Source organism: Pimephales promelas, chromosome 8, assembly GCF_988280905.1.
Source record: "Pimephales promelas chromosome 8, fPimPro1.hap1.1, whole genome shotgun sequence".
Lineage (NCBI taxonomy): Eukaryota > Metazoa > Chordata > Actinopteri > Cypriniformes > Leuciscidae > Pimephales > Pimephales promelas.
This window is the reverse complement of record NC_142776.1, coordinates 19,828,272-19,852,611: the sequence shown is the minus strand read 5'-3', so window position 1 is coordinate 19,852,611 and position 24,340 is coordinate 19,828,272. Positions and strand designations below refer to the sequence as shown.

The 24,340-nt window shown below is 43.1% G+C and overlaps 1 long non-coding RNA gene across 2 annotated transcripts; it reads left to right on the top strand.

Annotated features, from left to right (window-relative positions):
- Positions 1 to 1,371: 1,371 nt before the first annotated feature.
- Positions 1,372 to 2,870, top strand: LOC120473519 (uncharacterized). 2 transcript variants are annotated; one of them, XR_016169612.1, is made up of 3 exons: positions 1,372 to 1,585; positions 1,664 to 1,750; positions 2,546 to 2,870. It is a non-coding gene; the product is annotated as an uncharacterized LOC120473519 (long non-coding RNA). The 2 variants fall into 2 exon arrangements; XR_016169611.1 differs by having other exon boundaries at positions 1,823 to 2,870.
- The last annotated feature ends 21,470 nt before the right edge of the window (positions 2,871 to 24,340 follow it).

Here is a 24,340-nt window from a genome sequence, read left to right as displayed (position 1 = left end):
AATTATAGGCTGCATCCATGAAAAAAATAGTATTTGACAATGGAAGTATGTCTAAATTCACAGTACTCATAAAATATGCAAAAAGTACCTGGATGACCAATCACTTCCGGCAAGATTCTGAAGTGTGCACTTAATGGACATTTTATCCCATGAATCCATGGCAGAGGATTTGTGTATGGCAGTGAAGTGACGTACTGTAACTGCCTCTGGTAGTTGAGTGAAGTGATCCTTGATAAGGATCAATGATCATCATTGTGAGTACATCTGGATTACATTCATACTACACACACTCATACTATATCCACAAGTTTCCGAGGGGCGCTCCTGTAAAAAATAAAGTGGGTGAAACTTCCGGTGACGCGGCGGAAGTAGCATTCCAATGGTATTTTGTGTGTTAGTTAGCGAAGAGGCTAGCTGTTTTTCGGAGAATTATTTTACTATTTAAAGACGCAAATCTTTATGAGAGATGTCGTTACAGAGCTCAGGGACAACATGTGCTGTTCGCGGTTGTATGTATAACCGGATTAAACTAGTTCAGTGGCTTAAACGTGATTGTTTTGAACATAAGCTGAAAACGAAATCACAGTGATCCTGCCAGAGCCCGTGTCTGATCCTGCCAAAGACTGTAGTTTCCATCACCTCCCAAAAGACGACGAATCTTCCTGTGTACATTTGTTTAAATTCTTAATATTCTATAAACTCTCTCAGCATGTGTTTGGCTGTTCGCTACTGATGTTACACCTAAACTAAATGTATTCCAGTAGCACATTCATTTATAATTTTGAATAAACTCCAAAGCACAATGACTAAGTGTGTATTTTTTATTTTAATTGTTTGTCAGCTCACACAACTGTCTGTCACCATGCCTTGATGAGTATTGATTATTAATAATGTTATTATAATACACTGCGGAGGGTAAAGGTACTTTTATTTCACCCTTTTTAATTTCGTTGAGGTTGTGTTCCCACATCGTTAGCTAGTTTGGATCGCTATGACTTGAATGACTGTCAACTGTTGAATGAACGAGTATCAAGCATGTCAAGTCGCGCTTTGTTTACTTCCAACCGGAAGTCGCGCCCACTTTTGACGCAAGGCCTCATGGGGCGTAGGAAACTTGTGGATAGAACATACTTTTTTTAGCGTTCGTGAAGTAATTACTTATTCAAAATAACTACCTTTTCAAATGAGTCTGCGATTTTGGATGCAGCTGTGGCAGGAAGGGCGTTTCCGTCTTAATTTTTCATTATTATTGATGACCAGTCTAGCCTATCATAGGTGCGCTTGGGCTTTAAAACAGTCACGTAGTTCTCACTCGTCAGGCGTCACGTTCGACTTGCGTCGGTAACGCGCTCTCGTCACTGCCTTCCGGAAACCGGATGTGAGCACCGGAACCGGTAAGGAGTATGCACTGCTGTTCTTTTTTTAGCTCCTGAAGTGTAGTCACGAGAAGTGTGTTCTTTTAATGTGCCCTTTTAGAAACACTGTTTTCTTTGGAGAGCGTGCTGCTGTCCTCCGCAGCACCAGCTCATTACTGTTCATCATTGTTTACATGTACTGCGTGTATTGGATGTGGACGCTGGAGGAGGTAGGAAGAGTTCGCTGATCTCTCGCTAATCGTGCTCTTTTGAAATGCGTGTTTTTAAAGTGCTAGTTTGTATTTAAGGATGTGTCCTAATGAATACCCTGTCTCCATGGTGAGAACCTGAGTTATTCTCCAGAGAAAGCTACGTTTCCTTCTCCCCGACGATCGGTACGTAGTAGTTTTGCGTATGCATTCAGTTGGAGAATTTATCTAGCAGAGTAACACTCTTGTTGTTTATAGGGCCCTGTTATAGCTCCGTAAAGGACTGTAACCACATTCAAGTTGGGGGCTCCGTGTTCATTTATGGTCGCAGTGCTGTCCTGTTTCAATTATGTCCTAATCTCGTGTCGACTATATCAACTGTCATCTGACTCCATCGTATTCTGGGACTTAAGTTGATATTTTCTTTAGTTTCTGTTTGCTTTCACAAAGTTTCCATTTTCTTTTGAATTGATATTAGCTGCAGAGATTGGTGTTAGAATTTGAGCCTTAATTCCTGCTCTTCTCTCAATTTAATTCATTTGGATGTTTCTTATTGTTTTTCTCATTTGTATTTGATTTTGCTTTTGGACTGTAATCCTTGTTTCTTCTCTTGATCTAATTTATTTTCCTAATTGTTTTCTTCATTTGATTTTGCTTCCAAAGTTGAGTTTTCTATTTTTCAATTATTTTGAAATAATAGCTCATTTCTTTGGCGTGGGGTATTTTGCTCCCACCTGCCTGAATTGTTTTTTTTTTTATTAATAATTTTGACTGAAGTTTGGTTTATTTTCTTTAATTGTTTCTTTATACATTTTGTTACTGTTGACATTTGGATTTAGTTTCAACTAACTGTTTAATTCAATTCACAAATTGTAATTATTTTGGTTTCTTGATTTAGGTGTTAATAACCTTTCCAGCCATCAAAGTGTTTTTTTATTATTATTTTCTGAATCTGACGTGTACCTTTTGTGTGTGTGTTAGCAGGGCCTGAGTACCGGGGGCAGAGGATTCTTATTTGGGTGACGGTATCTTTTTCACCGTGTGCAGTGCTTGGAATTAACACCCCTGTGTGTGTGTGTGTGTGTGTGTGTGTGTGTGTGTGTGTGTGTGTGTGCGTGAGCACAGTGCAGTGGTTCTGCACCTGTCGGTGGTACGCTACGACTCCCTGCCTCGGTGTCTCTTGTCCTTGTTTAGACCCGCTGCTAAACCTCTAGGGGTTCATTGAATTTGGACAAAGTGTCCTATATCCTTTTTATACTGCTCATTTTTTAAGAATTGTCAATAAAACTGATTTTTTGTACGATAACTCATGTCTCTGACTCTTTTGGGTGATACGAACTTGCGTATGCCTTTTTGTAGGGGCTAATTTAAATTCTCTGGGTGAAATTCCCAGGGTGGCGTAGTCGGATTTCGATGATGCAATACCATTAATTATAATTCTTAAGGAACTCCCCTTACTGCTTTTGTGTCGCCCGCCACACAGCCATAGTGACAGTGACCAAAGTAATATCAAAGATGTCACCAAGAGTTTGTGAGTTCCATCAAATCTTCATTAACCACCAGCAACTTTTATATCTGGGTGGAGAGTGGAGGATTGAGTCGCATGAGGAACACTAAACTTACCGGAACATCTCCAGTGTAGAACAGTGACTGTTTCTAAAACCTTCAGATGACACAAAGTTCAAATCTCTATCACTGTGAGTTACTAAAAGTGAAATACGAAAACCCACAATTCACGCTAGACATGCATTTGTGCAGCGTGGAGCAGCTTACTTGCACTGTACAAGATAATAGTTGTCCAGTCCGGGTTAGTTCATACAGAGCGAGTTTTCCGAGAATGTGTTTGTAAGTCTCGAAAATGTATAGATTTGAGTTTGGTTATAGAATGTAGTTGTCACGCCCATAAATAATCAATCTGTGTCTGAATGTAATATCTCGGTTGCGTACGTATCCCTCGTACCCTGAAAGAGGGAATGGAGAGGCAACTTAATCTAATTTGAGTGAAACTAAACGAGCCAATGCACATCGGTATGCAATCATTTGCATCAGCTGCTCTGCGCGGGTATATAATGAGCAGAAGGTGCGATTGCACGTCAATGTTTTGATGAGGAGCCAAGCCGGTGACCTGGCTGCCCCAGCGTGACAAAGCACTACAGATATCTGTTAGCGAAGCGCCACATGCCAACGCCCAGGAGGATGCCTCTCGTGGAGTGAATATGGAACCTGAGCGGGCAGGGGTGAAGGAGGATTTAACCGTCGCGTTGCCCTAAGGAACCTGATGACCAGGTTGTGCTTTCCTACTGTTTTGCCATCTATGTGGCCTTGGTTGGCTGAAATAGCCGCAGCATGTACTTTGAGGGTGGAGGGAGACAGACCTCGATCCAACCCTTGCTGCAAGAAGGAAAGCACGGACCCTATCGACCATCTTCAAGGGTTCCCTCGGTGAGAGGAACACCACTCAATGAACAGGTTCCACTTCAAGATATACGTACGTCTTATAGACGGTGATGGTGTTAAGTACCTCTGGGGGTAAGTCACCTAGAATCTCCATGTCCCGTCCAAAGACTACACATGGAGTTTTCAGAGGTCCGGACGTGGGTTACAGGCCCGGTAAGGGAGACACTGCACTGGCCCGTTCCACTGGGGGAATGCGCATGTAACCCTTAACCGCCCTGCCATCAAAGGTTGTGAGAGAGGAGGAGCCACTGGATCAGTTTTGGGCAGTAAAAGGTGCCGTCCATGATCCAGAAAGCCCCTCATGCATTTCCTGGAAGAAAGGAACCGAGGCCGATGGAACCAGCACAAGCAACCACGAGAAACCAATCATCCAGCCTCGAGGGCTTGGGACACAGTGGAGGATTCCACACGAGCCCGATACTGTTGGCGGCCTGGGAAAGCACGGCCATCATCTCCGGGTCCGAATCGGGCAATACTGCCACTCCTGAAGGGGGCAGCACAGCCAAATAGTCATCCATGGAGAAGTCTGACCCACTCTCTGATGCAGCGATTGACATCTGGTCATCAGGGGGAGCGCTGAAGGATACAGCTGGTACACACCCCGTGAATGGTCCAGCACATTCCCTCAGTGACTCTACTGACTGCGGAGCATGTGAGGGATGAGGTCTTCTATGGGGTTGGTTCCACGAAGGAAGCACACTCACTGTGATCCTCAGGTCACCTGCACGACTGCCTGAAGTAACTCTCTGAGGAGGGTTAGATTGCGGCAGAGGCCCTTTTGCAGGAATGAGAGTCTCAACCTTAGCACCGAGATCTTCCCACAATGGGTGCATCACTCATCCATGAATGCTGCCTCAGTGTGTTCAGTGGCCAGACATGCGATGCAGAGTTTGTGACCATCTCGCATTCAGAAACACATTTTAAAAAGACCGGAGTACCCGAGAGCTGCAGCGGAGGTGGAGTGAGGGAGGACAGAGGTGACACCGAAGGGAAGGAGGAAGCCAAAGGTCCGCTGAAGCCAAAGGGGTGGAGGGATCGAGCGTAGCGGACTGACCACAAGTCCGTGGCGCAGGCAGAGTGACGACTGACCAAGGGGGAGCCGGCAGGACGAGGGAACTCACTGCAGCCGAAGGTCCGAGGGTCTCTGGTGAAGGCGCAGGTGGGAGGAGCCAAGACGGAGCCGGCAGGTCGACAGGCCGAGATGGAGTGTAGAGGACCAAGGCTGGAGGCGAAGCCAACGGATCCTCGTGCACTGGCGCTGTGGATGGTGGGCTGACCTGCAGCTCAACGTCAGGGAGACTCCTCGAAGATGGTGCAGGGCTGCACACCTCCAGCAGCGGTGGGGTAAGAGGACTGACTGAAATGGGTGTGATGATGGTATCGAGCAGACAGAAGGCAGGGCGGATACAATCTCTGGACAGATCTGGGGTGTATTCCAGAAAGCAAGGTTAACTTACCGTCAGATAAACCTTGAACTCTTGGTTGATTAACCCCAAACTAGCTTACTCTGGGTATGTCGGTTCCAAAACACCTGTGAGGAGTTAGTTTAATCAACCTCCTATTGGTAACCCAGGGTTAATGCGCGCGCACGGCAAGAACATAAAGGCATTTTCAATGGATCGCAGAAATCAGGAGTCACCATGGAAACCAAGGGACAAAAAAACGAGCTACATACTTCGGTGAAACTAAGTTGGAGGTTTTAATGCTTGCTTGAAGCCTACAAGCCCGTTATAACTAAAAAAAACAACAACAATACTGCTGCATCAGCAAAAGAAAGAGAGTTGGCTTGGCAAAAAAATAACAGATAGAGTAAATGCGTCAGTTTTATAAATTATTAAAAGAAATTATAAATGGGCTATTTTCCCCTGTAATTAGGCAAAAATTATTATTAAATGATAAAAATAGACAAGTAGCCTATTTACTTGTTGGCCTCCATACATTTCTTAATATTACAGTAGTAATGCACATAATTGGATATGTTAGGTTTTTATAAGGTTCTGGAGCCATAAGAAGTGTGAACCAAGTCAAAATGAAACACAAAAACATTCTCCTGCAAGATAATATTTTCTAAACTTACTAAACTGAGGCCATGTACTTTAGCTATCTAATGTAATTTAGTTTTCTATGTAGCCAATAGAAAGAAGGCTGAGGCCCGTAAAACAGGTGGGGTCCACCTCCGCCTCCCCTCACCCCAGCTGAGGAGCTGGCACTGTCCCTGAATAAAGGGCGACGGGGTACCAGGGGGCAGGGGGATACCAAGACGAGTGGCTTAGTAAAATGTAGGTGAGCCATATTAATGCTTATGATTTATTGATGTGTTTACTGTTTTTGTCAGTATTCTAATAAAGAAAATCATCAACACTGTCACCATTTTAAAAATGCATTTTGAATGCATTTTACAGTCATTGATTCACTTGTGCAGTGTGCATGCTGCTTTGACTGCATGTAATCTTACTCTTAGATGTTCCTAATGTACTTTTTTAAGAATATACACTGTGTATTGAATATGCATGATTATCTTATTGGTTTAATTATCTTGCAGTTGCTGATGGCCACGTTGTATTATTGGATCCTCCTGCAACACCACACTGTCACAGTTGTAAGTGATTATTGTCTTTAGGTTTCTGTTTGCTAGCTAGACCCAACATCCTTCCTTATTTTCACTGTAGGATGATGATGAAGAGACCACTTCTGCTGTGACAGAAACACAAAATGTGGAGAGGTCCATAGAGGAGAATAAATAAATGGCAGGAGATTTTAATAAAGCTGAGGGTCCATCTACCTCCACAGAGAATCTTAACGGTCTAAGAAATGTTCTGCAGTTCTCCTTCCTCATTTAAATATTTGGTCTGTGTTTGTATTACAGACGTTTTCAGTCATGTTTAATTATTCTGTCTTTAGTTGCCTGCCAAAGAGCTGTTTAAGGCCCACCTTCAAAAGCAAATCAGAAAAAGTGACATGGAGATGGACCTTATACAGCTTCAAATGGAGGAGAAAAGGCTTAACCTAAAAAAGGCCAGACTTGAAATTGAATTGCTGGAGCACCAGCTTAAGGTGGGAAACAGTATGTGAACAGTATTTGTTGTTGAATGAAATCTAAAGCAATAAATACAAATGTCTTTTGTTACAGGAAATAAAGAAACAATGAACAACACTTGACTGTTAACTGGTTTTAATTAAAGTGGGTAGGGTACCCTCTGTCTCCCAGCAAGTAACCATTGAAGTGACCTATAAAGGTAGTTAAAGTGTATAACTGCATTAAAACATAAAAAAACAAATATATATATTTATATATTATCCGTATTATCTGTTCCACATCCACTGGATTGTCTTCAAAAGGGCACGCCATACTCCGTCACCTCTCTGAAACAAACTAACCCTGCAACATAACCTGCTCCTGAGCAGGTTATCCTCAGAGAGTCAGTTGCTATGGTTACTTACATAACCCGAAAGTTACCTCCGTTTTTGGAACTGAAAGCAGAGGTTATCCGCTTACTTACTCCTAAACTTACCCGGGTAAGTCACATAACCTGCTTTCTGGAATACCCCCCTGAAGATGATGAAGATGCAGATGATGGGTGGGTTAGGGCGGGAAATGTAGCCTCCTCACTGAAGTCTATCAGCCAGTCCTCTTGTCCCAGGGAATTGGTCCCCTCGTCCGCAGATGTTGTGGGCTCACACCCCTGGTCAGACTCCTGTTGGAGGTCCTCCTCTGGGGTGAGGGTCAGCTCTGTCCTCTTCGTCTCGGGCTCTGGCTGACGCGTCTCGGCGGGTGGTAGCTCTCCGTTTGGGGGGGGTGGGGGACACACAAAATCTCTGCGGTCGAGGGTGGTAATCCTGGCTCTGGATCTGGCTGTGTTCTGGATCGGGCTTCTATGCTCTCCAGACACCTGAAGACGGCCACCATCCAGTTCAGGTTAGAGGTGTCTGGGAGGTCGAAATGCTGGTGGAAGGTGGCCCCGATCCAGAACAGGGTCTTCAGGGTTTCGTCATCGAGGGGGCTGGTTAGTGCAAGTGCTACAAAGTCTCTGGTGAACGACACAAAATCCCGGGACTCCTCAGCAAGCGCGATGAAGTCCGGTATTCTGTCACGGGGAGCGGAAAAAGGATGACGGAGAAGAGAGTAGAAGAATACTTTTTTTAATGTAGCGAAACTCAGGAACAGGTAACAGGTGCGACAGCGTTTACAACACAAACAATAACGGACCAAGAATTGAAGACAGGCAGGAACTTAAATACACAGTGATTACAAAATGACAGGCAGCTGTGCGGGAGGTGATGAGAGTCCATGGCAACAGATGAGGGCGGAGAACTGAGACGAGGGGCACACGTGGTAAATCAAAACACACAGACAGTCCAAGGATGGTGACAACAGGTAAGTTTCATGTAAAAAGGAAACATTTTAGGTAAAAAGCTGAGAAAATTTCATAAAGAAACTTGGCTAGTTCAGACTGAATAGATTCTGAAAAGATGACCATTAGTGCTGTACCATACCCATAACTCCCGGTCTTTGCCTGACTATGTAGAGCGCATGGACACACTGTCTACTAATAAACCCCAAATGGTACTGAAAATGAGCATAGAACACACTGTCAGACAAAATAGGATATGTTGAAATATTCTATAAATAGTCAAGAGGTGACTTGACTATAGTTATGAAATCATGTTTTTGAGGCTACATCTGAATTAGATTCAGAACAATGATTAAAACACCCCCAAAGCTCGTCCTGGGTCGACATTTCATTAAGTAACATCTTGCACATTGATTTATATCCTGTTTATTTTTGATGATCACGTTATTTTACATATGCATATGCTTACATATGATTTAGCTTGTTTCTGCTTCTTCATCACTTGTGTTTTGATCAGGAGATTCCGTCCTCTTTCAGAAGACCTCTAATAGCACCCCCTACTGTATAACAGGGAAAACATGGAAAAATATGTACATTGCTGTTAATTCATTTTTTTATCGATAATAATAACTTATTTGTGTCCCAATTTATTTTGTTGCAGCCATGATTCTGCACATAAAATCATAAACATTAAAAAACGTGGTACACTCCAATTGCTTATATCAGCACATAAAGTAAAAAGAGAGAGAGAGAGAAAGAGAGAGAGAGAGATGTTTCTTAGTTAAAGGTGCATTGCGCAACATTTTATGTTAAAAATAGCCGTTTTCTAACCCATACATGCTTAAACAATCGCCTGATGAGCTGAATGAGCCCTTCTTTGATCACTGTGATCGCCTCTATAATCCTGTACAGTGAAATATATAAGCGGGATTCGGGCTCGAATCTGAGACTGGACGTGACGTCATGCGCGTTCACGCTCGCCTGGCTATGCAGGTTGGTGTAGCTATTCGCCGCCGTTCTCCGTAACAGAAAAGACAACTCGAGGGACACAACTCTAGTCAGCTTTCCACAAAAGTAGACGATGGATTCAAAGGGGCTGTTTACACCTGGTCACTTCATGCGTTTTCTGTGATCGGATAGCTATTCGATCGTGAAAAGACCAGGGAGTAAATGCCCTCCGAAACGCATTCGAGGCGGATTTGAATCCGATCGCTCATGAGGACGTGGTCTGGGCCGCATTCCAGACGAAACTGGACAAGTGTAAATGCATCTGGTTGTTGAAACCAAGCTATACGTCATGTTATTTTAGTCATACATGACGATGCGCATCACCTCAGATGAGCAGCTGAGCTGCCCCTTCATCAAGCTGGCGCGCCGCAATCTATCGCAAATCAAAGTGAAAGTAAGTCGCAGACGCTTAACACTACCATCTTCATTAAAAGTAAAGAAATGAAATGATCTTACCAGGCCTGTTGCCGCTCTCTCATATTGCTATCTTTGCTGATTTTGAAATTAGCCGATGATTAATAAAATGCAGTTCATATCTGTTGCTTTCGGTGACGTGCACTTCATTAAATCTGTATATGGCGTGGAAAGAGACCGGCTTGTAGTTCATTACAAACCCCAACGCAAACTCCACGTGAGACAAAGAAAAAACAACTTCTGTCTGTCCAGTGCCAGGCGTCGGAATAAGACGAGAGTCAACATCGGGAAGGCTTTCAACAAACGGAGAGATCTCCGGTCTGCTCTAGGGCTCAAACGGGTCCTATACAAAGTGATAACTGAACGTGTTTCCATAATAATTCAATCATAAGTGGATACAGTAAGCACATGGAGATAGATGGAAGCAAAAACCGAAGTTTTCTACTACCCCCGTTTTCCCCTCTCACACACATAAGTGTGTAATTTACTCGAATGCCTTTCCTTTCATATATTTTAAATGACTTGCAGATTTATTACTGTATTACCTCATTATGAGTATAACAAAAGATGTGTGCCGCACAGTGTGCGGCTGATGCTCCTTTAGTTATGAACACCTTGTGCAAATGCGTGTGTGTGTGTGTGTTTTCCTCCATGAACGTGCACAGCTCTGTTTGCAGTTTCGCTTATCGCCAGAGGGGGCGTAGTTCTTCAAAAACTCAGATACTTGCGTTTAGTTCCTTTAAAAAAGTGGACCGATTCAGTCTGAATAACAAATGAATGGTTTAGACGAGGTGTTGACCCTTTTCAGTTTAATATTTGTTGTTTTATTATAACATGATCAGAGTGTAATATTTGTTATTCTCAAGGATAGGACATTGAAATGGGAAAGAAAGTAATTGTGTGTCAATTCCAAAAATTATTGGCACACAGTATGATGCACTCTGACTTGCCCTCCCCTGTGAGCCATGCGTTTGTCTGCTGCGATGCATGAGCCATTGTGAGCATGGCAAATGTTATACCAAAACAAACAGCATTCAGGTTACAGGCCAATCGATCTCCAGTCATTAGCCATGTGCGTGTGGCGCCACTGGATGACCAGCAGAGCTTAGGGGTAACCCAACCTGCCTTTAATGAGACAGCACCCCAGCAAGCCACAGATAATTGATTCTGGTCAAAAAGGCTTTGTGTCACAGGAAACGGGACAAAATCTGGAGGCCAAGATGGTCGCAAAGATTTAGAGCAAATTGATAAGAGCTCAGGACAGGACATAATCTATTATTCATCCCTCTGAGCTGACATTCCTGGAATATGTGGGACAAAAAGTATTTTTTTTTCTATCTAAAATTACTGGACAGAAAACATTTTTATGCATTGTGAATTTGAGTGAAGCACTGTCCTCGGTAACAAAGGTAGCTGTTGAAATATTTTCAGTGTGACATACATCATTCATAAAGAAACTTCGCTAGTTCAGACTGAATTGATTCCCATTAGTGCTCTACCATACCCATAACTCTCAGCTTGTCTTTGCCTGACTATGTAGAGCGCACGGACACACTGTCTACTAATAAACCCCAAATGGCAATGAGAATTGTGCATAGAAAAAACTGTCAGACCAAATTGGAAATCATAAAGAATTCTATAAATACAAGTTGTGTCTTGTCCTCACCTAGCCTAATTTATTCCATTTTCTACATGGAGTTAGTGAGTCCTCATCCACATTACGGCAGTTCATTTACAGTAGGAGTCTAGTGAGGACTGGTACATTACCATGGGGCAGAAGCCGGATCTCTAATAGACGGGAAGAGAACTGGAGGGCAGTTGCCGCTTGTGGAATACTGATGATTAAGTCTGTTCTGGGTCCTAAGAGGAGAGTAAGTGCTGAACAGCCAGCCGGAGTTGGAACACGCTTCTGCAAGCAGGCAGTGTACAAGACTCAATGAGATAATGATGTATCTGTCCTCCACTATAACTCTAATCATGTCTCACCTCCAGATCAGGCCTTTATAAGGTCACAACTAATTTGCTGCTTGGAATTAAATATTCTGTACTGTTTTAATGAAGGTTGCTTTTTTTTTTTTTAAAGAAAAACAGAGAATAGGAAGAAAGGACCCAGCAAGCGATTTTGCATTTAAAAGACATCCAAACACAGCCCTGACTAGGCTAAAATAAGGCTAAATTTGGGCTGTCAGTGAAAATCCAATAGATGTCTGATCACAGCCCAAGAATAGACTAGTCATCAATTAGATAACATGTCAAAGAAATTAAACCAAACACCTTGTAATCACTGTTGACTTTGCTTGCATAAAGATGGAATTTTGCATGTTATTTTGGCAAAAACTACATGTAACCAAATTCAAGGTTAGGTTGACTAGAAGTGGGTTACTCATAGCTGGACTATGTCGGCTCTATTGACCTATGGTGAAATGACGGCTATTGCTTGCTTGGGAGGAAAGAAAAAGGATAGGCAGAGCGCTTATCTATTATGACTTTTTAATTTATACTTTTTCGTGTCTAATTATAACCATGTCAAGTAAGGAATTATTGATGACGGGCTGTTGAGTTATTAGAAAATAATGGACAACCAATTGTTAAGGTGTAAGGACCTTAAAATGCTCTTGTGTGTAGGACTAATTTCTTACGCATCTAATCCAAAGCCTCCTTTGCTAATTCCAAATTGTTATTTGTTATTTATTTCGATCTCCATTAGCTGCACACAGCGGCTACTCTTCCTGGAGTCGATAGAGCTAGTAACGGAAGTTAAGTCATTGAGAGCAGAGTAATGCAGTTATTAATGCAATTCTTAGAGAGAGAGAGAGAGAGAGAGAGAGAGAGAGAGAGAGAGAGAGAGATGAAGCAAGTATGAATTACCTAAATCTGTCTCTCTCAACAGTGTTTGGCACCCGCATCTATACAAATAACAAAACTGTAAGTTTGGGCCAATCCCAATTCTACCCCTTACCCCTTCACTTTCCCCTTCCCCTCCGTTTTGCGCGTCCACATGAAGGGGTAGGGTTGTCCCAATTCTCTTTTGGTTGGAGGGGGAGGGCTAGGGGGAAGGGCCAGATAGCCCTTCAAACGAAGATTTTTCGGGAGCACACTTCAAACGAAGGGGTATGAGAAGTGTCACTGCTAACCCAGGCTGGCTGCCCAAGCGACAAAGGAGACCCATAAATTTAAGTATTTGTGGCTTTAGTAAGTATTGTAACGACAAATAATGATTTGCTTTATGGTACATTCAATATTGTGTTCATATTTACGGTCAGTTTCTTCACAGAAACGTTTGTAAAAAAATCGCTAAAATTACTGTAGTTTACTAACGATAGTCCTGCAACATATTTTCGTCGTCTCCGTTGTTTCCTGCGAACTTCACAAGATAAATGCAAGAAAATAGCTGTAACCCACGCGACTGAGATAACTGCAGCTGTCGACGGCATAAACATCAGCGCATCTCCTGTGACGTAGGCGCTAGCGACGACTTATAATGACGTTTAACGGAGGCGTAGTGGTGTCCCATTTCTTAGGGGAATATTTTCACCCCTACGCATTGCCACTCTGTTTCAAGGGTCAAGGGGAAGGCGAAGGGGTAGGGCTAGGGGAAAGTGAAGGGGTAAGGGGTAGAATTGGGATTGGCCCTTAATCTGCTCCAAAAACAGTACCATTATTACCTCGCTAATGAGAAATGTCATGTGGCTTTTAAGTTGTTTAACTGATAAAAACGCCAGATCAGCTAATAAACAGATCAGCTGACACATTTTTGTGCATGTGGGTGTCCGTACTGTATGTGTGTGCGTTTGAGTGGGAGAGAAAGCAAAGAACGAGAACATGTGCTTTTCTAATAAATAATAAATACATAATACATCATAAAACATAATTTTGTGGGAAAAAAAAACATGGAAATAATTTTTGTTTACTATATTTATTTGCTTGGTCAGTGTTGTTGTGGATTTTGGTTATTTTGCTGTTGCAGACTTTGAGGACCTATAGAACAAGTGCTATAGAATTGTGATGTGATCAAGACCTGTGTCACGATTATGTCCTGTTTAGTTTGTCCCTGTCATTTCTGTTAATCTCAATGGTTACTAATCAGTTAATCCTCATCCAGCGGTTCCCATTTAGTTCCCTCATGTTTTTTGTTTCTAAATACTTCAGTTTGTTGTCTTCTTCTTCTATGTTAAAGTGGTTGTGTTTATATTATTCTCCAGCAAAATCCTGTGTGGTTGGTGGATTTAATAAAGACTGTTCTGTTTACTCTCCTTTGTTGTGCACTGTGTTTACATAGCCAGATCATAAAAGAATGACCTACCTAACAAAAATGTTAAAGATGGACTTATCAGTCTTGCAGAGGCTCATCACCTGGCAGAACAGGCCACACTGCTGGAGTAATGGTGGTGGATACAACCGCAGGGAGAATCCTCTTTCACCATCAGCAGGGCAGAGAGGGAGCCCTAACCAGAGTCTGCTACCAGGCTCATCACAGAGCAGACGCAAGCTGCCCAGTCCATCCCAGAGCCTGGAGTGGACCTGATCTGTGGGCCGCGGATCCATTTCCCTCCCGAATTCCCACCCTTGAGTCTTTTGCCTTATCCGTCAGTCTCGTTCGACTGCTTGGATACTCTGGTCTTATCCTTCTCCAACGTACGTCGCCTGACTTCCTAGTCCCATCTTCTCCGCTGGTTTCATCCAGTTCCCTGGGTCTGTCGGTGTCACTGGTGTCCTCCTGCTCCTCGGCTCTCCCCCCGCCACTTGCTCCGTGCGGCCCCTCAACTTCGCCCGGGCTTCCCCTCTACCAGCTCGACATGACACTGAGTCCCCGGCTGCACCTCGGGCCTCCAGGCCCATGTCTCCACTTCGGCCTGTCCGCCCTGGCTCTGCATTCCTTCGACCCCAACGTGATCCGTCAGCTCTGGGACTCCTTCGGCTCACTCGTCTCTCCAGATCAGCCTTGGTTAGTCTTTGCTCTGGCTTAGCTACGGACTTCTGGGTCTTCCAGTGTCACCTCCCCCATTGTCTATGTTTAAAGCTATGGTATACGATGTTAAAAATCGGTCGAGACGGTAGGGAAGTTTTAAAAAACTCATCCCGCTCCCCTCCACACACACCTCCCTTCCCTCTCTGCTACCTGATCCCTGACGTATGTCACATTTGAGTTCACGTCAACGCAAGACGTCAATGCAAGATTAGCAACACATGAAATGTTCTAAACTCCCCACCACCATTAAAATACTAGTATTGCTGAGGTTTTCAGTAATTGTTATTGTAGCATGCAGCGCATCTTGTTCAAATTCCGATCGGCTCGAACAGAAACCTCGAACAAGAAATATAATTACTTTGACCCGTGATAGGCGATGCTAAACGGCTAACATTCCAATGCCGACCGGCAGCATGAGCAAGTTGTCAAACTGATAAAAAGCCATGTAACACGTCACACCATATAATAAATGTTTACCTGCTCAACAAAAAGTCATCCGTGTCAGCGTCGTTTTAAGTCCCAGATCTCCCTGATGCTTTCTCCAACGGTCAATGAAGGACGTTATATTTATCCTAGAGTCTGGCGTTCTTCACATTTCTATTTAATCTCTAATCTTTCCTCCACAGACTTTTTCTTTCGTCCAAACTTTACAGTAGGGGCAAGCAGGGCTCTCTGCCAGGGCCCGGACCACGGGGGGGAGCTTTCCATGTCAACCTTGCGGGCTCTCTAGACCGCTTTAGTGCCGAAGCTATCTCTCCACTCTCTGCTGGACCGCGCAAAAATAAGCGACATGCACAGAGACCACCGTAGCCTTACGCAGAAAACAAGCACTTGCCGGATCAAATCCCTCGAGTGCCTCTTTCGCTTTTCCTAACAGCCCCCCCCCCCCCCCTCTCAGACGCACAGATGCCGGTGTCTGCCCTCACTGCTGTAGCTTCAGAGGATCCTGGGCGCCCCTCGCAGGGACCTCGGCCCAGGATTGCGCTGAACCCTGAGCAAGCGAAACCCTCCTAACATTAGGGGAAAAAAGCCGGTTGAGTCCTAGATGCAGCACTGCGTTGACAAAGAATACAAAATTAAGGATCTTTTTGGCTTCAATATCTCGAGAAAAGATTACTTTACCCGTTGCGTAAGCTAAACTTACGCAATACGAGAGAACCTCTCAAAAGATAACTTGTCTTTTCAACAAGACATGTTTTTAGAAATGTACTCTCTGTAATTATGTTTTGTTTATTATGGTTTTGAAAAAATTTAATTTACAAATTTCTGCTTAATGGCTCTTGATTTAACAAACATTAAAAACTGTCATGTGTTGAAGTAAAAGGTAGTATATATTTTCCATTGAGTTTGAATAAATGTTAATGTACACAATTATTTTCCCCCCTAAAAAATTACATTTATTTTTGAAGGATTAGTTCACCTCAAGATGAAAATTTCCTGATACTTTACTCACCCCAATGCCATCCAAGATGTTCATTCTTTCTTCATTGGAAAATATATTAAGTTTTTTGAGGAAAGCATTTCAGGATTTTTTTCCACACAATGGAATTTAAGCGCAACCAACATGTTGAAGTCCGAATCAATGCAATTTCAAAGAACTTTGATGAGCTTTATGTGCTTTTGAGGGTCTTATCAAGCAAAATGATTGGTCATTAAAAAAAAATAAAAAAAATAAACATTTATATACTTTTTAACAACAATTGTTCGTCTTGTGCTGGTCGGCAACATGCCAGACATTATGTTATCATGTTGGAAATGTCACAATTTTTTTAATAATAATAATAAATTAAAACAAAGATGTCAGACGATTTTGAGGTTGAAGGAGAAAAATGAGAAAATGAGATGGAATTTTTCGCCCTTCCCTGCCTTTTTGAACTGGAGTACAGACAAATAACTTAGGCCCCGTTCACACTACTACGTTTTCGTTTAAAAAAGGAGAATCAAAACGAATACGATCTCCGTCAACACCAGCGTTTTATGTGCGTTTTAGAATTGATCTCCGTCCTCATTAAAACGACTGAAATGCGGATAACGTGACCATTCACCAACACTGGGCATGCGCGTGCCGGTGTAAACAGTGGCTGACGAATCAGAGAAGAATACGTCATGACTGATGACACCCAATCATAGAGCTGAGCGTTAGCCTCTGCATCGTTTCTAAACTCCTCCTTTTTGTTCCGTCTTCACTAAAATGCCCTCCGGAGATTCAAAACGGAGCTGCAGCGTTTCTAAACTTCTCCATTTTGGGTCTTCATTTTTTCAGTTTTTAGTCTGGACAGGGGGTGCAAACGTAGCAAATGGTCTCCAGTTTTAAACAAAAACACAGTAGTGTGGGCGAGGCCTTAGATAGATGACGTGACGTGTGACGTTTCCAATGTGATGACATAATCCCTAGCACATCGCAGACCAGCACAAGACGAACAATTGTGGTTAAAAAGTATGTAAATGTTTATTTATTTATTTTTTTTTTTTAGAAAATGAACGATTGTTTCGCTAGATAAGACCCCATGCCTCAGCTGGGAATGTGCAGATCCCTTTGAAGCACTTCCCTTTGAAACTGCATTGATTAGGACTTCAAGATGTTGGTTGTGCTTGAAGTCCATTGTGTGGAGAAAAATCCTGAAATGTTTTCCTCAAAAACTTATAATTTTCCACTGAAGAAAGACATGAGCATCTTGGATGGCATTTGGGTGATTAAATTATCAGGAATTAAAAAAAAAAAATAATAATAATAATAATAATAAAAAACATTCTAATCACTGAAGTGACATATTCAAGTCATTATAAATTGTATTTGAATATATTCTTGTATGTATTCCCCTTTTACAAAAAAAAAAAACAAAAAAAAAAAACATTAGGCATGATATTTCACTGGTGGGAGTGAATGTCCATTTGTAATGAATGTGAAAGCCAGAGTACAGAAGTAAGTTTACACTGCCCTATATGTTCTGAAATTATAGCCTTACCACTATGCGAATTAATGAAGTCGACAAACACTGGCCAAATGTATGTGACCAAGCTGTGACCAAACATCTGTAATGATACAGGGCTCTGAAGGGAATACCTCATAAAGGGGCCATATGACTAAATTTATGTTTCTCTCCTATTACCAGACCTTTAAATAATAGAGTAAAATAAATAGCATCAATTAAACTGATCGCATTGTGCTAACTCAAATTGTGTTTATTATGCTAATGGTACATGAAATTAAGAAAAAGACCTTGATGTCAGGAGAGTTAATTAATGGACTTTTTGAGAAAGCACAGAGATGTAATTCATTTCGGGGTATAAGCGAGTCTCATTTGCAGTTGCATGGGTCCGAGCACTTCTGATTGCATGAGTTATTCTTGCAGATGTGCCACTCACAGTGAATTCCCTTCATTAGAAATGAACACCTTATTATATAAAGCAGCTAATTAAACATAATACAGCCCTGCAATGACTCATTAATACCAGGCTCCTGTACATAAGCACTATGACTTCAGAATTGCAATGTCTCCATTGAACCAACAAAGTTATTAAAGACACTAAGTAGGAGGGTAACACTTTTCCCCCAATCCTTTTCATCAATATTTTTAATCTAACTACCATTTTTCTTTACCAGGTGCACCTGTTATGGTTTCAGTTCATATTCACTGAATTTGTACAGCCTTGATTGCTTAACGCACTACGCATCTGTTCTTCAAGGGACTCATTATCAAATTCACCACATATCAATGTCAGGATACTGTAATTATAGCAATGTAGAACACAAAAAAGGAGGGTGGAAAACTATCCAGGCCACTATATTGAATCTCAATCACACTAGTTCTAATTTTCCCCTTCCTATACAAATACACACTTTATTCCACCACTAAGCCCCATAATTCATTGCTAATTAGAAACACCCCAGAATACACAAATGCTCTGAGAGAAGGGGAAGATCATAAATCGAGCGCTCTAAGGTTGTATTCCAGTAGCTGTGTGTGTTTGTGAGCACAAGCATGTCAGAAAGACATACATTCATCATGCCACTAGTTGGCAAACAAGTGACTGACTTTATAAGAAATTGATTGAAATTGAAATTGGAAGAAATTGAATCGCATTGATTCATTATTTATTTATTTTATTTCTACCATAAAGACTCTGGAGATAAAATGTTGTAACAAAGCATCCATTTATTGGCAGCCCAGCAGGCAATTATTTGCAAAGTTCTTTGGCGTAAGCCCCGTCCATAGATCGTAATCCGAGGGTAGCGGATCAGCATTTCCTGCCTGAAGACGAAGGCAGGGGCGCAGCCGACCCCCCAGGGAAGTATAGACGGGACCATCCTGGTGGTGGTGGGAAGTGTGGAGGTTGTTGTCGCGTAGGAATCTGCTAACTCAAACATGTGTAAGTACCGATCTTTTATACGACAAGAATAAGAATGTGATTGGAAAACCTGAAGGTAACAAGTGACGTGGTAATTAAAGGTTCTCTGAGCGATCCTGGTGTTGTTGACGTTCGGAATATTTTCAAACAAATCGGAGGCTAGCTAGACCCTCCCTCCGCCGCATCTCATCTCCTCCCCCTCCCTTCCGTGCTTCCTGAAATAATTGTGAACGTGCATAGTTCTAGCTAATTATATCCTTGTGTGGGTTTGGCGAACATAAAGCGTCAATTTAGAAGACAAAAAAACAATTTAACGTTACCCACCTGTCCAGCAAAAACAGAGCAACCTGAATGTCGGACTGGAAGCCCTTCTGCCGCCGGAGTTCTCGCCATCGTTCAAAAGCTTTGCTACCGATGTAAATTCGGAACTTTGCACGTTCTTTATCTAACTCCTTCTTCTTTTTAATTTGTTCTTCAGAATGACGTCTATTTGGTCGTGTGTCGGCCATTTTTCAAACTTCCCTCTGACGCTTCTATCTCCTTCACACACACACCCCCTTCATGTGCACGCGCACTAACCCCCCAGACCCACTCTCAAATACTTCTTGCCAGTGATTGGCTGGAACACTGTTTGTTAGGTTTCGTGGTAAGGGTGAGACATGATTGTTTTTGTTGCCGTTTGTGGAGCCTGTGGTGTCTACAGAGACCGCGTTTTTTTACAGTGTGTTTAGGGGACAGGCAGCTAGCCGATAGTGAGGAGACGTTTGATGTAAAATGTTTTGGCCCCACATCGCTTAGAGAACCTTTAAGTCTTCCTGGCAGAACTTATGTTAAAGCTTTCATTAATCATTTATTTCACCGGGATACCAGGATTATAAGATCCTGCCCGAATGATCAGGCTTTGACATCTTTGGAAATGTCTTCATAAGCAAAAATAGACCTGAAATATAGTGTTTAAATTGTGTATAGTTGTATAAAAGCAATATCATACTCGTCTGAAAAACATGGCTCATGAGTTATAAGCATAAGCACCGTCTGATTGGTCGTGGCGGCAGTGTTGCAACAATATATAGAGATATTCTAAATGTTACTCATAAAGTTTTAATTAGTTTGAAGTAGTTGTGCTAAATGTTACGCTCTTAGATGTAAGAAAGAATTCCCTATTATATCTAGCCTTGGCTACTGTATATAGACCTCCAGGGACCTATGCTGATTTCCTAAAAGAGTTTGCAGACTTTCTCTCAGATCTATTGGATAATGTTGATAAAGCAATAATTGACTTTATGCACAGCTGCAATCTCCTGAACAGCTCCCTTGTTTCCTGTCTGCCATTATTGGCCAAGCTTGATTAATTCAGGTGTGTCTGATTATTGTTGCTGTGACTACTGAGGTCAGGTACACCTGAACTAATCAATTTGGCCAATAATGGCAGACAGGAAACAAGGGAGCTGGCTTAAGTTCAGGAAGTAGTGCAGCTGTGCAATAAGTCAATTGTTGGAGATTTTAATATACACGTAGATAACACAAATGATGCGTTAGGGGCAGCATTTACAGATTTATTAAACTCCTTTGGGTTCAAGCAAAACGTCAGTGGTCCCACTCATCATCTAAATCATACACTAGATACAGACACTCAGCTGCTCAGTGAACCCAAACAAACAGATGAACTAGAGGAAATGAGGACCATTTTCTCTAGTACATTAGAAATTGTTGCACCAATTATATTAAAAAAAGGTCAGAGAGAAAACTAAAGCACCATGATACAACAGTGCTACTCATGTTATCTAAAGAGAAACTCGTAACTTAGACCATAAATGGAAACACACTAATTTAGAGGTCTTTAGAATCCCGTGGAAAGACAGTGTCACATTATAAAAAAGTTCTAAAAGCAGCCAGGGCTGAGCATCTCCGCAAACTAATAGAAAATGACCAAAATAATCCAAAGTTTTTATTTAACAACATGGCTAGACTAACAAATAAACAGACATCACCAGAGCAAAATATACCGTTACAGTATAGTAGTAATGATTTTATGAATTTCTTCACTGAGAAAATAGAAAGCATCTGAAACACAATTATAAATGTACAATCCTCTATGGTGTCTTTTGATTCAGCCTCAATTGTGGGCCCCTCTAGAACAACTACACCACTTTACAACTATAGGACAGGAAGAGCTAAATAAACTTATCATTGCATCTAAACCGACAACATGTTTATTAGATCCAAAACCCACTAAACTACTGAAAGAACTGTTACCTGTTAGATGGTGTTATGAGTGTAATAAAATGCCCACAGCCCAGTGTTCATTTCTACAAACGCAGCCCGCCTCTGTGCAGGGCTCGCACTAATAAAATCGGCTCATGTCAAATATAACGTTACACGAACGTGCCCACGACTCAGTAGTACCCACAAACACCAAAATTACACACCACATGTCCCACGGTTTCTGTAAAAATAAACCAACACACATAACGTTACAGTCAGCTCTGGCCGACGGTGTTTTCAGTGCAGTGAATGTGTCCGCTGTCCCGCGCCCACATTCACTCACAGACATGATAATCCCCACGGGGATCACCCCGCTCGCTCTCTCAGCCGGCTGCTATAAGGGAATCAAGCGCGGCAAGGCTGCCCGGCCTGCCTCATACACTGCAAGCACCATAGACAGTAAAAGCACAAGCACACACAATCTAAAGACACGGGAGGCTGACCGGTTGACTGTTTGTGACTTTAATTTGCGACAGTGCTGCGGAGCTTGTGGCCTCTAGGGACGCTGGACGTGAAAATTACATGTCGAGCACCATCTAGTGGCCAAAAAGTTCCGCAGTGTGGCTTTAAAGACGCATCTCTTTAGCCAAGCATTCCAACGCATTCTCACCCCAAGGCGTCACCTTTGACCATACTTCAATATTTGACGTTTTAGGCGCCCTTTAGCGTCACTTACATGACGCGATCCTACGGCATCATCTAACTGACGCTAAAGGAAAGCGTCTGTTAGGTTAGGTTTAGGTGTGGGGTGGGGGTAGGGTACACGCGATCCTAGGGCGTCATCTAACTGACGCTAAAGGGCGCCTAAAGCGTCAGATATTGAAGCATGTCCAAATGCAAGGTGTCAGTTAGGTGACGCCTTGGGAGTGACAATGGGCTGAGCATTCACATAATGCTTACCTTTAATACTACAGTTGAATCAGATTGAATGTTTTCATATTATGAACAGCAGCTATGCTAAGTATTTCCCATATGCTTTTCTACTACTCACGGAGCCCCAACAACTGCGATGAGATGACTAAATGCCTGAGAAGAGACAACTCGACGCCTGTGAAGAGACGACTCAATGACAGTATGTTATGCCCTAAATTAATACATGATTAACCAAATGTATTTTTTTATGTACATTTCTGAAATGCACTTTCTGTAAAGCAGCTTTTAAACAATATGTACATTGTATTTTGAAAAGCACTATACAAATTAATTTGAATTGAATTGAATGCCTATGACAGCATATAGGCATGAGGCCACATGGCTCACTTGCTGTTGTGATATTATATCCTTCTTGGCTTGCTCTTATTACAATTAAGATTGTTATTTTGTTATTATTTAGTAATATTACCTATTCATATTACATTATCCCTTTTCTTAATAAGGGATGGCTCGCCCAAAAATAATTATGTTATAATTCACTGACTCTTATGTTGTTTTAAATACATAAAACATTTATTAATCTCAAAACACAAATGAATAACAGAAAACATTTATAAAATGTTATAATTTACTGACTTTCATGTTGTTCTAAATACATAAGATTTTATGTATCTCAAAACACAAATTAATAACAAAAACTTTTATAAAATGTTATAATTTACTGACTTTCATGTTGTTCTAAATACACAAGACTTTTATTCATCTCAAAACATAACAAAAATGTTTATGAAATGTAAGTAAATATAATCCCCATGAATTGCATTAAGCAAGCACTTTTGAACTTCCATTGACCATATTTGTGTCACGGGTGCGGGTTCAGGCAGAAGGAACAGGCAGAGTCCAGAAAAGCTCCAATACAAAAGGTTTAATATCAAATAAACAGGAAACAGGCAGGCGGAACACAGGGTAACATTAACATCGACCGACAAGGACAGACTGAATGGGAAGGAACTAAATACACACAGGAATCAAACTAAACGAGGTGAAAACAGGTGAAACAGATGAATACAGGACGCTGAACGGGAGGCTGATGAGGGAGTGAGTTTAGGTGTGGAGACAAGAGGATCCTGGGAAGTGTAGTGCTGGAGACGCAGACAGGATGGTGCAGACGAAGACTGTGACAGAACTCCCCCCTCCCGGGAGGCGTGACCTCACGCCGCATAACAGAGGAAGGAGGGGGGACGAACTGGGGGCTGGGCGGGGCGTGGCCAGGGCGGAGCAGGCTGAGGGCGTGGCCAGGGCGGAGCAGGCTGAGGGCGTGGCCAGGGTGGAGCAGGCTGAGGGCGAGACCAGGGCGGAGCAGGCTGAGGGCGTGGCCAGGGCGGAGCAGGCTGAGGGCGTCCCCAGGGCAAAGCAGGCTGAGGGCGTGGCCAGGGCGGAGCAGGCTGAGGGCGTGGCCAGGGCGGAGCAGGCTGAGGGCGAGACCAGGGCGGAGCAGGCTGAGGGTGAGACCAGGGCGGAGCAGGCTGAGGGCGAGACCAGGGCGGAGCCGGCTGAGGGCGAGACCAGGGCGGAGCATGATGAGGGCGAGACCAGGGCAGAGCAGCTGGAGGGAGGACCCCTGGTGGAGCCGATGGTAGTGGGGCTGACAACACCAGGGGGCCGACTGACAGGGGCGGAGCGGATGGGAGAGGAGACCAGGGTGTAGCTGAGGGACAGACGACGATGGGTGCTGAGGAGGGACCGAGGGAGCAAGGGGACACCGCAGGCTCTGGTGACAGAAGTGCTGACAGGGGCACAGAGGGACACGGTGAGGTCAGAGGGCGTGAGGGCTGACGGGTGACTGGAGGGAGTGAGGAGTCCGACAGAACCGGGGGGGTGACATGACGGGGCGGAGCCAGAGGAAGGAAGTCCATAGGTGACGGGAGGATGACGAGGGAGTGCAGGGAGTTCGGAGGGACGAGGGAGCCTGACCGAGCTGGTGGACTATGGGACCATGGAGGAGCTGAGGGAGGTAGCAGCCACGGGGGAGCCGATGGGACCGGGGGCCGAGGAAGTGTCCAGATGGAGGAGGTGTGAGGCGAAGAC